The sequence below is a fragment of the Maylandia zebra genome, linkage group LG4 (genome assembly GCF_041146795.1).
Source record: "Maylandia zebra isolate NMK-2024a linkage group LG4, Mzebra_GT3a, whole genome shotgun sequence".
NCBI lineage: Eukaryota > Metazoa > Chordata > Actinopteri > Cichliformes > Cichlidae > Maylandia > Maylandia zebra.
The window spans coordinates 11,051,300-11,064,744 of NC_135170.1; the positions used below are offsets into that span (position 1 = coordinate 11,051,300).

Genomic DNA, 13,445 nt, shown 5'->3' on the forward strand with positions numbered 1-13,445 from the left:
ACTTGTAGAGAGGGGGAAAAAAACAGCAAAAATAAAAAGAAATTAGTGTTTATTTGTGAAGAGACTGGTGAATGAGGATATGTGGAGGCAGTTAACACATTCAAACACATTCATTTCATGCATGCATATGCAGACACTCTCCTCCTTGTAATACATGCACGTAGCGTAGAGGCTGAGTTCGGATAATCACGTTGTGTAATAATCACCAGTGTAGATCTGCAGCTGGCACAGATCAGCAGTTCAGAAACCTGAGATTGTCTTTTCTGCTTCAATTTGAGAGATCATCTGTAAACGATGTAAAAGATTTTGTTTTGGTCTTTTGTTTGTTTTCTTCGTTCAAAGTTGTGCTGCAGTAAGCACGGTGTTGTCATTTTAATTTCATGTCTGGTCCTGTGTGCGTGTGTGCGTGCATGTTTACCGTGTTTGTATAACTGGTTTCTGTTTTCTTGTTCTCTGGATAGTGCCTTTCTCTCTGGTGTTTCAGTGTCTCCGACCTGCTATTTTGAGCCCCCAACCCCCTCCTGCCCCACCCTCTCTTTTTGGGGCCTGCCAGTCCTGCAGCGAGACAGTGTACATAATCCAAGATGTCCCATTCAGCAACACCCTTCCTCCACCTTCCTCCCGCATCAACCCACCTTCACCTTTCCCCTCACAAACATGGAACTCTTCTTATTTAAGTGTCTCTGCTTGTCTTACCTAATCATGTTGTTTTGGTTTTTGCCTTTTTTTTTTTTCTTTTTTTTTTTCCTTTTTCAATTTGCATTTTTTTGTTTTTGTTTTCAATTAATAAAATGCAATTATTAAAAAATGCAAAATTTTTGTAGTGTGTTCTTCTGTATTTGAAATTCCACAGGAACACAAGTTGTTGTTGTTGTTGCCTCAGAAATTCACTCAAGTATAGAAGTCTGGACAAGAGCAATGACCACTTGTACAAAGCAGACTTACTATGCGTTTGCTTTTTTTCTGGCATACACAGTGGCTGCACTCAAATTAAATATGGCCTATAAAACTGAGGTTACCCTTTGTGAGTAGCCCCTGTGAGCCAAAAGCACAAAAGACAATCCCCACACAACTGTTCAAACCTGATTACAAGGGGCAGCAAATCATAAGACATAGCTTGTTTCAGATTGGATTAAAGTGATGCTCCAATCCCAGCAAAAAGTATAAATAAATAAACAAGGACAATTTTGAAGAGTAAACAATGAAATGCTGCTCTAATAGTCCAAGAATGAAAATGAGTTGGCAACAAAACTTGTCGGTGCTAGCAAAAGCCCACAGTCATCCTGCTGCTTCACATCTTGCAGCGCCTCTGCGGCAGAAAAGCCTTGCATGCAAAGTTCCTCCATGTGCAGTCGTGTCAACTTGCATCAACAATAAAAATAGAAAATGGCAGCAGTGCCGCAGGAACGCAAGCATTTCCTGAATTGAGTGACACAGCCACATTTTTAATACACATTTCCCTGCTCTATCTTCATTTAAAGACATGACACGTCTACACAAATAGTTGGATGTGCTGCTACTGGATCACCACAAGTTTGTCAAGGAGTTTGATCAGAACCACAATCATCTTTATTTTGCAAAGTTTATGTGGTGCAGCAGCTTTGGTTACATAGAGAAGTAGCACTCTTAAAAAAAACACATGATGGTGATATCGATCTGCTCGTTTCAATAATTTATTAGAAAACTGAACTTAAATTTTCTAAATTGTTGCAGGTTGAAACACCTACGTGTTGTTAGAGACTTATAATGTAGGTGGTAACGGCAGTAAGTGTATATCTGTATGTATCTGTATTTTCAACCTGCTGCTGAGTAACCCACATCACAGACTGACTTATAACAACAAAAATAGCATTTTGTTGTTTTGTTCTTGTTTTGTTCTTGTTTTGTTTTTAAACTAAAGACTGCCTATAAAAGATGCCCATGGCTTCTATCTTTAAAAGATGCAGAAGTGACTCAAAGATGCATTTTTCTAACAAGGGGTTGACAAACCTATTTGTCACTTCATGTACGACCTTTAAACACAATCCTAAAATGCACCACAAAGCTGGATATGTTTTAGGGATTGGCTTCTCTGTGATTGACACTGTGCAAACACTCATTAGTCTTGACCTGTCAGCAGAGCAAACCCTCATGCGTCACGCTCGATTTCAAAACAAGCAACGGTGGCTACGCCCATCTTTTATATACAGTCTATACTTTTTTACCATAAAAGGCTATCTTTGTGGCACGAAGTAGCAAATACAGGACAAAGGCACGTGGCGTTTTCCTTTGTTTGTGGTGTTTCAGGTGGCCCTGCAACAGGCTGGTGACCTGTCCAGGTTGTACCCTGCCTCTCACCCTGTGACAGCTGGGACAGGCTGCAATGCTGAACTGGATAAGCCGAAGAAGATGGATTGATGGTGTTTTATGTTCTTTAACTTTTCTTTAAAATGTTATTTTTGTGCTAAAAATAGCAAACATTTCAGACCTAAGACTGTATATAAACGACAGGTAAAAAAAAAATAACACTATTGCAGAAATGCCTTAAACTTGCATTCAGTCAGCCAGGCGCAACATGTCAAACTGTGGAGAAGTCGTGAAAATGACCCTCAGCTCCCTTGATCTACAGTACTGCGCAAAAGTCCAGAACCACCCCGTATTGTTTTATATTTTCCTAAGAAAATGGGAGATACATGCAGCGATTCATTGAAACATGCAAACATACATGGAAATACAAATACAGAAGAAGCCCAAGCCATGATATAGCCTCCAACGTGTTTTACAGATAGCTGTGGATGCTTGCTGTTGAATCTTTCTCCTGACCACCTGTAGGAAGAGTTCTATGGTGTCTGCAATTCTAAAACACAACAGTGGTTTGCCTCCTGAATTTCTTGACCTTGTATGATTCACAGATTGGTGTTAAATGGCTTAACAAACATGTATTTTAATGCATAATTTTGTGTTTTATGATTACATAAAGAGTAAAATAGAAAATAAAGCAGTATACAATATGAGCATGCAGAATCCCTTGTCACTGCTGTTTCCCCCCACCACCACCACCACCACCACCACCAAAAAAAAAAGGGAAACCACTGGGTGAATTCCATCTTTAATATACAGTCTTTGGACTGTATCTATGACTAAATAAATGTGCAACATAAGGTCAAATTTTATAATTTACAAATTCAAGTTTTCATCTGTAAGAGAGAAATGTGTTATGCTGACCAATATGACATGCTGTACTTTTAACTTTTAAACTTGCTTAATGTTTTAAATAGGGTTTTTTCCCCATCTACATTCAGGGCAAGTGGTTTCTCTGCATGTCACTGCAGTATGATAATGAGCTTGCAGACCTGAAACTTGCTATGAGAAACAGATCGCAGTGGCAGGCCCACTTTGATTTTCAGCAGATTGTGCTGTAACTCGTTACGACTCACTGAAATCACAGATTGTTTTATCATCTGTGAATGGGTGTTAAGCATTTATTGGAACCTCAGAAGGAAAAAGCAAACAACGACTTTTTGAGGGTTGCATTCATCAGTACTGATGTGGAAAAGAAACCCGATGTCATACTTAATGAACAGATGTTATTTTTAGACTTTCCGTGCATGCTTGAACTGCAGATAATACAGACTGCAAGTTTGGTGCACGATTCATGTAAACTATACAGGACAGTATGTTTGAAGTGTGTTGTTGTTGTTGTTGTTGTTGTTGTTGTTTTGGTGGGGGGAGTGGAAGCAGCTTAAGATTCACTCTGCCAGAATGTAAAGACAGGGAAGACCAATAAGTATTAGAGCATGTAAGAGTGTGAACTGTTGCCTATCTCTATGTTGGCCCTGAGATGCACCATTGATCTGTCCAGGGATTGGCACCAGCTTCTATGCCAGCTTATTACATTATTACTACTGAGGAGCATCAAATTTTAGGGGGTGGCCAGTGCCCCCTCTGGTCCCCCCTTGGTGCCGCCCCTGTTCTCCATCATTCCATCAGACCTGTTGATAATACTGTTGGGAATCCTTTGAGAGTCCAGAATCGTGGCAGTGAACCAGTCAGTGAGTTTCTAAGAACGGGTAAGTCAAGACATTAGGCCTCATTTCACTGTAAAGCTTTCCAAATGTCTTTCTGTTTCCTAAGGCACTGATGACGCGGCCGTGTCAGTTGATCTTTAGAAGCAGTGAGGAGGAAGCTCACAATTTTATTTCTCTCAGAGAGAGAACCCCGGGGTGCTCTGCGTGCAGCTCCCTGCTGCAGCCTGGCGAGATCTTTAACAGCACGTTAGCCACGGTCTGCTGCTCTGTCTGCTCCACATTTCGACTTGTAGCACTCAGAGTGCCACTTAAGCTCTTCCCTTCAGTGTGGCTCCTCTCTCAGCCTTCAGGTTTTTTTGGGGGGGTTGCCACAGACCGCCTTAAACAGACACTGTTACATCAACGCTGCTGTCCTCTTTCTAGCCCGCTCAGCTGGAATGCATCCCAGGTCTAGGATAGCGTCCCGCTCCAATGCATCTATTCATCTTTCTGACATTTACCAGTTATGAAGCCTGATGAGACGCTCGCTCTGCCACATCTGTTGACCAGTATAGCGACTGAAATAAAGTGAATGTCAGGGTTTTTCTGCTGGGTATGTGTATGTTTAAACCTTATACAGTTATAGGCCACTCAGAATTCTGGGAGGCCTTTCAAAAAGTGTAGGGCCTGAGTACAAACTCTGCCCCAGGGGGTTTGGCCTCTCATGCTTGACAAGGCTATTTGCCATATGGTGCTGCTATAGCAGGCGACAACAGCAGCGTCAGCTTCAAAGGCTCTCTGCTCTGCTCTGTGGACGCTTTATCACAATTTGAGGATTTACAAGTGAGGAGCGCATGTGACCTGTTTGTGCCATTCTGAGCATTACTATTAAACTCTGTCTGAATACGCGTGTGCATTGGCATAGTTGTTCTTAGATAGATTATATATTTGTGTGTGACTGGATTTGGCCGTTTGAGGAAATGCATGACAGAGAGATATGCAATTTTACGTGTAAAATACACAAAGCTTATCATCCGATCTCGTAGCTTTTCCCCTGTTTAGGTTATTTGCATAGGGCCACGTAGCGTGCTGCTTTAGTAATGAATGGCGTGCCAGAAAGATCTACAGAATGCATGACTTTGGCTCGGCCTCATTTGTCTTTTTGTGGATATAAAAATAATCCTTTGGTATTATTCGTTTTTGGGTTTTTTTCATTGCAACTGTCTCTAAGATAAAAATGAAAGGGAAAACAACCTGAAACTTTACATAATGTAATGTGACCTTTTAAAAGACTTAAAAAAATTCCAGTCGCCAAACTAAATCCTAAAACCAGACCACGTAGTGATGACCTCGGAGTTACTGGCATGACACATGGATATGACTGGCTGACATTTTGACATGCTATTATGCAATATTGCAAGCAGAAGCGGTCGTTTTCCTTTCCTCTGTGGTTTTGTGGTGCTGTGCTGTTGTTAGCTTTTGGGCACCACTTCTGGTATTTTGGGGTGGAAATGCCTGGCAGATTTGGTGGAAAACATGCATTTTGTTTTTTGTTTCCATAATTAATAAAAAGTACAAGATTTTTCACACGAAACTGTACAGTTGTCATTTTAAGCCTGCTTCATTGTATTAGAATAGTATTTGGCCATATTATTAGGTAATTTCAATGTTGTTACACATATAAATACCTTTTATTCCATATAAAAAATCTGTAAAAGTAGAATAAAGAAAATAACTGTATTTTAAATAACTGTCCCATAAAAATAGAGATTTTTATTGCTGCAAGTTTCCATTATTTACTGAACTTTTCTTGCTCCCCAGCTGGCAGAAAAATAAAATTTTTACAGGTGATTTTTGTTTTGTTTACTTTTTTTCCCCCCAACAGTGCAGGAGGAATGAGGAAGTATGATACACGGTCTGCCCAAGGCTATGAACCAAATGGGGTTTTAGATTAATTTGTTAAACTGAGTTAAAGAGCAGCTATTAATAATGTAAAACTGAGCGCCAGTCTGCTGAGCTCATCAGAGCCTTGTTTGCTCTGTGCTTACTGTTTACTGCTGTTAAGAACACCTGAGTGGGCAGCGGTCTGCCAGACAGATGAAGTTAAATCCCATGGAAATAGAATAGAATGCCTTTACTGTCACTATATGTAACGCGCGGCGGACACTAAAGCGGTCGCGCCAGAATGTCACGCTAAAAAGAAAGATTCTTTAAAATACAAGGGGGAGCAAGCGAGTCAGATACCACGGGCACAGAGAGGGAGCAGGTCTGATCAGAAACAGTTTATTACTAGGCCAGGGAGCACAAATAAAACACCCTTAAAATGTACATAATAAAATGTTTGCTCTCTACTAAAAACAATTCTAAAACCCATAAAACTACCATTTTCTACATTCACTAACCCCCCCCCCTGCTATAATTAGGCCACATGTTCATTATGGGTCCATCAGCAGGCCAGGAATTCCTCCTTTAGAGCAGAGTCCACGCCAGCCCCGTCTTCAGCAGACAAGAAAGAGCCACCCATCTTCTTGTCCTTCCGCTGGCCCATCACTTCCCAGCCCGGCTTGCGTTCTGCACCCGAATCCATGATGCGACCACCGCCACAGCTCCCCTTGCGTCGGTGTCCTGCAACATAACAAATAGGGACCAGAACAATGGTCCCAGAAGCGGCCCTGGCTCATGGCCATGGTGACCCTCTCCCAATCCAGCTGCACCCAGTAAACAACAGTAGAGACCCTACTCACAAATGCAGGCAGAGGTAAACCTCTGCCCTGCTGCCAATCACACGCGTTGTCTCTTACTGTTGCCGTTCCATGAGGTCAGGACTTGGTCGCCGCATCACACTGGCCATCTCGCATTAACCTTCCAGTCTGGGGCCTCTCTCTTTCAGTGCCCAGCTAGCCTGTTTTTAAAAGGTCTTTACACAGCTGATAGGCCACCCCTGCCTCAGCAGGTGGTCCCTATCAGCTAATTTGTCCCATGTGCAGCCAGTCCACAGTGGATAAAAACCATGTCACATAAAACACTAAAAACCATGCAATAGAAACAGAATAAAACCATGCAAATAAAACACTCATAAATAAACACTAAAAATCAGAATAAAAACAATATACAAGATAAATACAAATTTCCACTGTGTGACATATACAGTTGTACAATGAGATACAGAGCATCTCCTACTCAGTGTAAACATGCTGGGGGGGTACAGTTCTGCAGCGCTATATACATATGGACAGTATTAACAAAGGGAAAAAGTAAAATGTATATAAAATGTACAAATATACAAGCCGTTTTTAAAAAAAAGTAATATGTAATAAATAGTGTTGTGTATATACAGTTGAGTTATTGCACATAGAATTGGTATTGCACAGTGGTGGTCCATAGAGGAAGTGGGAAGAAAAAATTTTTTTTTGGGGGGGGGGGCTGTGTTATCTGTGCATGTGTGAGTTCAGGGTGGTTATGGCTTTGGGGAAGAAACTGTTTTTGAGTCTGTGGGTTTTTGTGCTGATGCACCTGTAGCGCTTCCCTGAGGGAAGCAGGCTGAACATGTTGAGACCAGGGTGGGAGCTGTCCTTGATAATGTTTGCTGCTCTGGTGAGGCAGCGGGAGGAATAGATGTCCATCAGGGAGGGGAGAGGGCAGCCGATGATCTTCTGTGCTGTCTTGACCACACTCTGAAGCCTCACTCTATCCGCCTTGGTGCAGCTGCCGTACCATACCGTGATGCAGTAGGTTAGCAGGCTCTCAATGGACGAGCGGTAGAAGGTCAGCAGCAGGTTGGAGTTCAGCTTGTACTTCCTGAGGACTCTCAGGAAGTGCAGCCGCTGTTGGGCCTTCTTGACGACCGCTGAGATGTTGTCTGTCCAGGAGATGTCAGCAGAGATGAGGACACCAAGGAACCGGAAGGTGTGGACCCTCTCCACACACTCCCCGTTGATGTAAAGGGGGGCCAAGTCAGTGCTGTGTCTCTTGAAGTCAACAATGAGCTCTTTGGTTTTCTTAGTGTTCAGTGCCAGGTTGTTTTCTGAACACCATGCTGCCAGCTTCAGGACTTCCTCTCTGTAGTCTGCCTCGTCTCCCTTCGAGATGAGTCCGACTACCGTGGTTTCATCAGCAAACTTGATGATGAGAGTGTTGTTGTGGGTCGAACTGCAGTCGTGGGTGTAGAGAGAATACAGGAGGGGGCTCAGCACACAGCCCTGTGGGGAGCCGGTGCTCAGTGTGCAAGTGGAGGAGAGATGAGGGCCGAGTCTTACAGTCTGGGGCCAGTTTGTGAGAAAGTCCTTAATCCAGGCACATGTGAGAGGAGGGAGGCCAAGAGTGACCAGTTTGGTGATGAGGATGTCCGGGATGATTGTATTAAAGGCTGAGCTGTAGTCCGCAAAGAGCATTCGGACGTAGCTCTGCCGCTGCTCTAGGTGACTCAGCACAGCGTGGAGGGCTGTGGCGATGGCGTCTTCTGTGGATCTGTTTGCACGGTATGCAAACTGGTGGGGGTCGAATTCTGGGGGGAGGTAATCCTTGATGTCCTGAAGGACTAGTCTCTCAAAGCATTTCATGATTACCGGTGTGAGGGCCACAGGGCGGTAATCATTCAGGCTGGAGATGGGAGACGGCACTGGGATGATTGTGGCTGATTTTAGACAGGATGGGATGGCTGCCTTATCCAGTGAGAGGTTGATCTCTGTGTAGGCATCTGACACGAGATGAAGTTATCAGATCCCATGTTTCATTAGTGTATGTATTTATCTGGCATGCAAAGGCTGACACTTTCCACTCCACTCCCTGCTGGCATCACAGGTAAATGACATAAGCTCCCACATGTTCCTGCCCCGTGGGGACTTTTATGGCTGCGCTAAGTGGAAAACTGCAATACAAAAGTTGCATTGAAAGCCTGCACTTCCCAGCACCTCCAGAACAATATGTCATATTCTGCTGTAACGTAATGTGGCATTTTGTTTAACCACTCTTCATGCAAATATCGCCTGTGTATTGCAAACATTGGTTTCTTTGTGCCCATGCCAGCGTGTTAATGCTGCCGCAAACTATCTCACACTTCAACTTTAGATAAGTACAAGATGTGGTTTTACTTTATATCATTGTAACACAGCTCCGGATAATTATCCATACTTTTTAAATCGAAGGATTTTAAATTATTGGAGCTCCTCCATCCACAATGTATGCTGAGACCATTTTTTAGTGTGTGACTGCCACCTACTGGTTAAAAGCGGCTATTTATTCTACATGAGAAAAAACAAGGTGTACCTTTATTTTATCAATTTCAACTCTAATGCTCACCTCCTATGTAGACCTTCTAATTTACATCCTATTAATAACCATTCTAATTCATAATTCTTATATATTGTTTATTTTATACGGTCTGAAATATATATTATTACATCTATAAAATGCAAAATATAAATTTTTCTACACCAAGCAGTTCCCATTTTTAGGGATTGTCACTCAATGGTTTATTGAGTCGCTCCTTGGTGCATTTTGCTAGTGTGCTTATAAATACTTATCTCCTTCAAAGCTCCACGTGATGTTTGATTCGGTGACACCAAGTTGCTCGGTCCCTGTACTGTAAGTCAGCAAACAATGTTAACTGCAACATTTCAACTGTGGTGTCTTAAAGAAAACAGGGCTCATTGTTCTGAAGGCAGGGATTCACTGGTAATCAGACATACCGACTCACTTTTGGACCGATGGGCACCGATAGCAGCCCATTCGTTCATTTTCATTACTGACACTGGATTGCCCAATCAAATCTCTTCACGCGACCGGCCCCTCCCCTACCTTCGCTTTGCTCTGACGCACCTTGTCGAAACAATTTAGTGAGAAAGAATTGGCGAAAAGATGGAGTTGAAAAACTGAGAGAAAACAATAAGAAGAAACTAATAATTGATGTAGCAAAATGTGTGGAATTAACCGACATGTTAGCTGGACCAGCAGTAGTACCAGCAACCAGAGGTGGGAATTAACAAAGTACAAATACTTTGTTCCTGTAATGAAGTAGAATTTTCAGGTACTGTACTTTATTTGAGTATTTATTCACGGATACTCCATACATTTTAAAACAAATATAATAAAACACAACACCATCACAATAATCTAGCTAAGTGTAAATTACAGTAAATACTAAATATTGAATGTTATTGTGCAGCATGCAAGACTGACAGTGCACAATGTGCTTTGAGGTAGCAGCCAAGAAAGGTGTAGTTTGTGTCTGTGAACACCCGTGCATACACCTGTGTGCACACCTGTGTGGATGAGCGTGCTTGTATTCAAAAGGTTTCTCCATGTAACGATCTGCTCGAGCGTATGAGGAACCATAGCCCAGTCCCCCAGCAAATGAAGCAGGTATGGAGGAGATCCAGGCCCCAGACATCCAGAGGCCCTCAGAGTGCGAGAGCCCAAGGAGGACCATCAGAAGGGCAACCATGCCACCCTCCTAGGAAGAGCTGAGGAGAGCCCCAGACGAGGGGTCACCTAGCAGCCACGGTGCAGAAGCCAGAGGGGGCTGCAGTGACGTGCCCACGGGCTCTGCTGGCAGCCAAAGTGGACCCCAGAGGCCAGAGGCCCGACCTGACATATAGACACAGACGTACAGGCACACACAGACACAAATGTGCATTCCCACCCTCATGCAAACATATACAAATACTCGGCACTCACCCAACGTGGAGACAGACACAAATGGACACTGTACACACAATCACATTCCCCAAACATACTCTATGCCCCAGGTCAAGGGGGAAACCGCACCTATAGACCCAGGAGATGTTACCCTTTTCCCTGGGGTTGAGACAAGCAGACGCTGCTGGCTCCGTAGTAGCAAAGAGACCCCGCATCCCAGACCCCAATCAGACAGCCAACTGCTCCTCCCAGTCCCTCCGCCCCAATGGCTAACAGAGAATGGGGGTGTGTGAAGAGCCTCCCTCTGCCAGCTGTAGTGTTGCTGCATGCTGTTCTAAAGTGCATTTAAAACACTCGAGGGCAATGTGGTTCCTACCAGAGTGCAGCAGGTGTCAGCACGGCCCCTCCTGAAGACCTTCAATGTCTGCATGCATTTAAAATTGAGAAGTGGGCACCGGCGCCAGATGTGAGGTTGAATACACAGAGCTTTCTCTGGACGCCATATAACATGCCCACCCCCAAGGCCCTATATGTATGTGTTATGAGTGTGAGTAATGTGGATGTCAGGGTTGTGGAATAAAATTTATGTAGCATTTATGGTCAGGGGTTAAAGTGGGCGAGTGAGTGCAGGTGTCCTATGTTGTAGTCAGTATCCACTGCAGAAGAGGAGGAGCACAAGGGAAGTGAGGTTTCACTACAACATAATGTTTCAGCTGTTTTTCTATCGGCTCAAAAAACTGTGTCACAGTGTGTTGGTAGCTAAAGCTCCAGCTTTACCTTTTATCTCACAGGGGCATAAAATAAAGAAAGCTAACTTCACTATCAAAGAAAGCTAACTTATCTATCAGGCCGCAAGAAAGACAGGACCTGGGGGGAAGAAGAGAGGTTAGATTTAAAGATAATGACTGCTCAGTGATACCTGATAAACTGCTAAAACTATTTTTTATCACATATTTGATTTGTATGTGCAATACTAGCTTTGTGTTATTCAAAAGCTGCATGAAAATGCTGTGTAGGTTTGTGCAGGCTAACAGATTAGTTTGCAGTAGTGTGGTGAATTCACAGTAAAGCACTGCGATGGACTGATAGTGGCTGTGGTGGTCAGTCTTTGGTTACATCATAAAGCAGATAATGATCTACATTTAGGCTGATGATGCTTAGATTCATTTACTGAATTGAATCGTTATACCAACGTATACTGTCTAGTATAAAGACACTGTACAGTATAATGTTGGTGTAGGAAATGGAACTCAGTCGAGAAAACTCTGAATCATCTGCTTACATCTTGTTGAATTCAGTTGTATAAATCCACAAAGAGCAGCAGGTTAGCTGATCACAGTATGAGTTGTTTGTATTTTCCCCACACCGAGCCACTGCAACAGATCTTTGTGTTCCCACGAAATGTTCAAATCTCACTGTGACCGTTCTCATTTTTCTGTTTAGATGGCAAAGTCACATTCTGCAATGTAGGCAACAGAATATATATTCTGTTAAGATGAGTATATTCATTAAAAATAGAAATTAAATTAAAGTGGTAGTGCCAGCCAGATGTTTGTAGCTGTGGGTGTCTGGACTTTTAAAGCACTTTTAAGAAAGTTAATGTTCAATTTTAGAGAACGACTGGATGGTTCGAGTAACAGTATAATTTTAGCACTTACAGATCTGACAGTGAGTGGTTCCCGTTACTCATCCAGTCTCAGAAAGCACTGGTTAAAGTGTTTGTGTATTTATTGATTTATTTTAAGTAATTGTGTTTTATGTATATTATGGTTTTATATTTTTACAAATGCTTTATATACTTATTTATATACATATATATATTTAATGGTTTATACCTTGTGTCGTTGGGGGGGGGGGGGGGGGGTAGTTGTGTGTGTGTTTCTTGTTTCTTGTCTTGTTTTTATGGACATGAAGTCTGCCAATAAAGATTGAATTGAATTGAATTGAATTGAATAACATTTACATTCTCATGTACCACTATTATTGTTGTCTCATCAGATAAAATGACAAAAAAAATCCCTCAGAATTTTAAACTACAGCATCCATCTGCGTGTCCGCATGTGCAAACGATTCAAAGTTCCGAGTTTTATATGTGATGTGCGATTTGTTAAAGTGCGGTGGTTATGAGAATCACTGTGTGGCGGGGCGCTGCATTTCATTAAGCGCGTGTTCTGAACGCGACACGTCGTATTCAAATGGCTTGATTTTCGTGAAAATTCTCCGCTTTTGTGCCACGGCATGAGGTAATACACGTCGAAGATATCTTTGTTGAAATGAAAAAGATGACGTTGTCGGCAGGATTCGAACCTGCGCGGGGAGACCCCAATGGATTTCTAGTCCATCGCCTTAACCACTCGGCCACGACAACTCGTACATCCCAATCACACAGACGTCAACTCATAACAAAATTTCCGTTATACTACTAGTTACACAAATAAAGCATGTTTTGAAGAGTATCTATAAGGCACTGGAAGCTGGAACAAGCAGGGAAACAAGAGCCAATCTTAACTCAGTTTACCGCTTTATACTCGCCTTAATATAACCTCATCGGCTTTTTAAATCTATTTAATCGTGCCAAATAAATAGATTTGCTGAATATTTTCTCTATGTAGTTATTAGAGTATCCTCTCCCCTTTTATTAATACCAAGTGTTTGTATTTGTTCAGTTCTTACGACTTAATATATTAGCACTGCACGTATATAAACTATTGCAATCTCTGAAAGTATGCATCAGCTGAAATCCTCCACACATGCATATGAGCTCATTGTCCAGTTTACAGCTCGTCGTAACGTGTAGTTTTACATTAGGTGCATTACTTTCGA

General features: G+C 42.5%; 1 long non-coding RNA gene and 1 other non-coding gene across 2 annotated transcripts; both read right to left on the reverse strand.

Annotated features, from left to right (window-relative positions):
* Window positions 1-6,253: 6,253 nt before the first annotated feature.
* LOC143418473 (uncharacterized) lies at window positions 6,254-6,920 on the reverse strand. The gene is made up of 2 exons (XR_013098466.1): window positions 6,788-6,920; window positions 6,254-6,611 (listed from the first exon to the last, which is right to left on the reverse strand). It is a non-coding gene; the product is annotated as an uncharacterized LOC143418473 (long non-coding RNA).
* Window positions 6,921-12,908: 5,988 nt separating this feature from the next.
* trnas-aga (transfer RNA serine (anticodon AGA)) lies at window positions 12,909-12,990 on the reverse strand. Its single transcript has one exon. It is a non-coding gene; the product is annotated as a tRNA-Ser (tRNA).
* Between the last annotated feature and the right edge of the window lie 455 nt (window positions 12,991-13,445).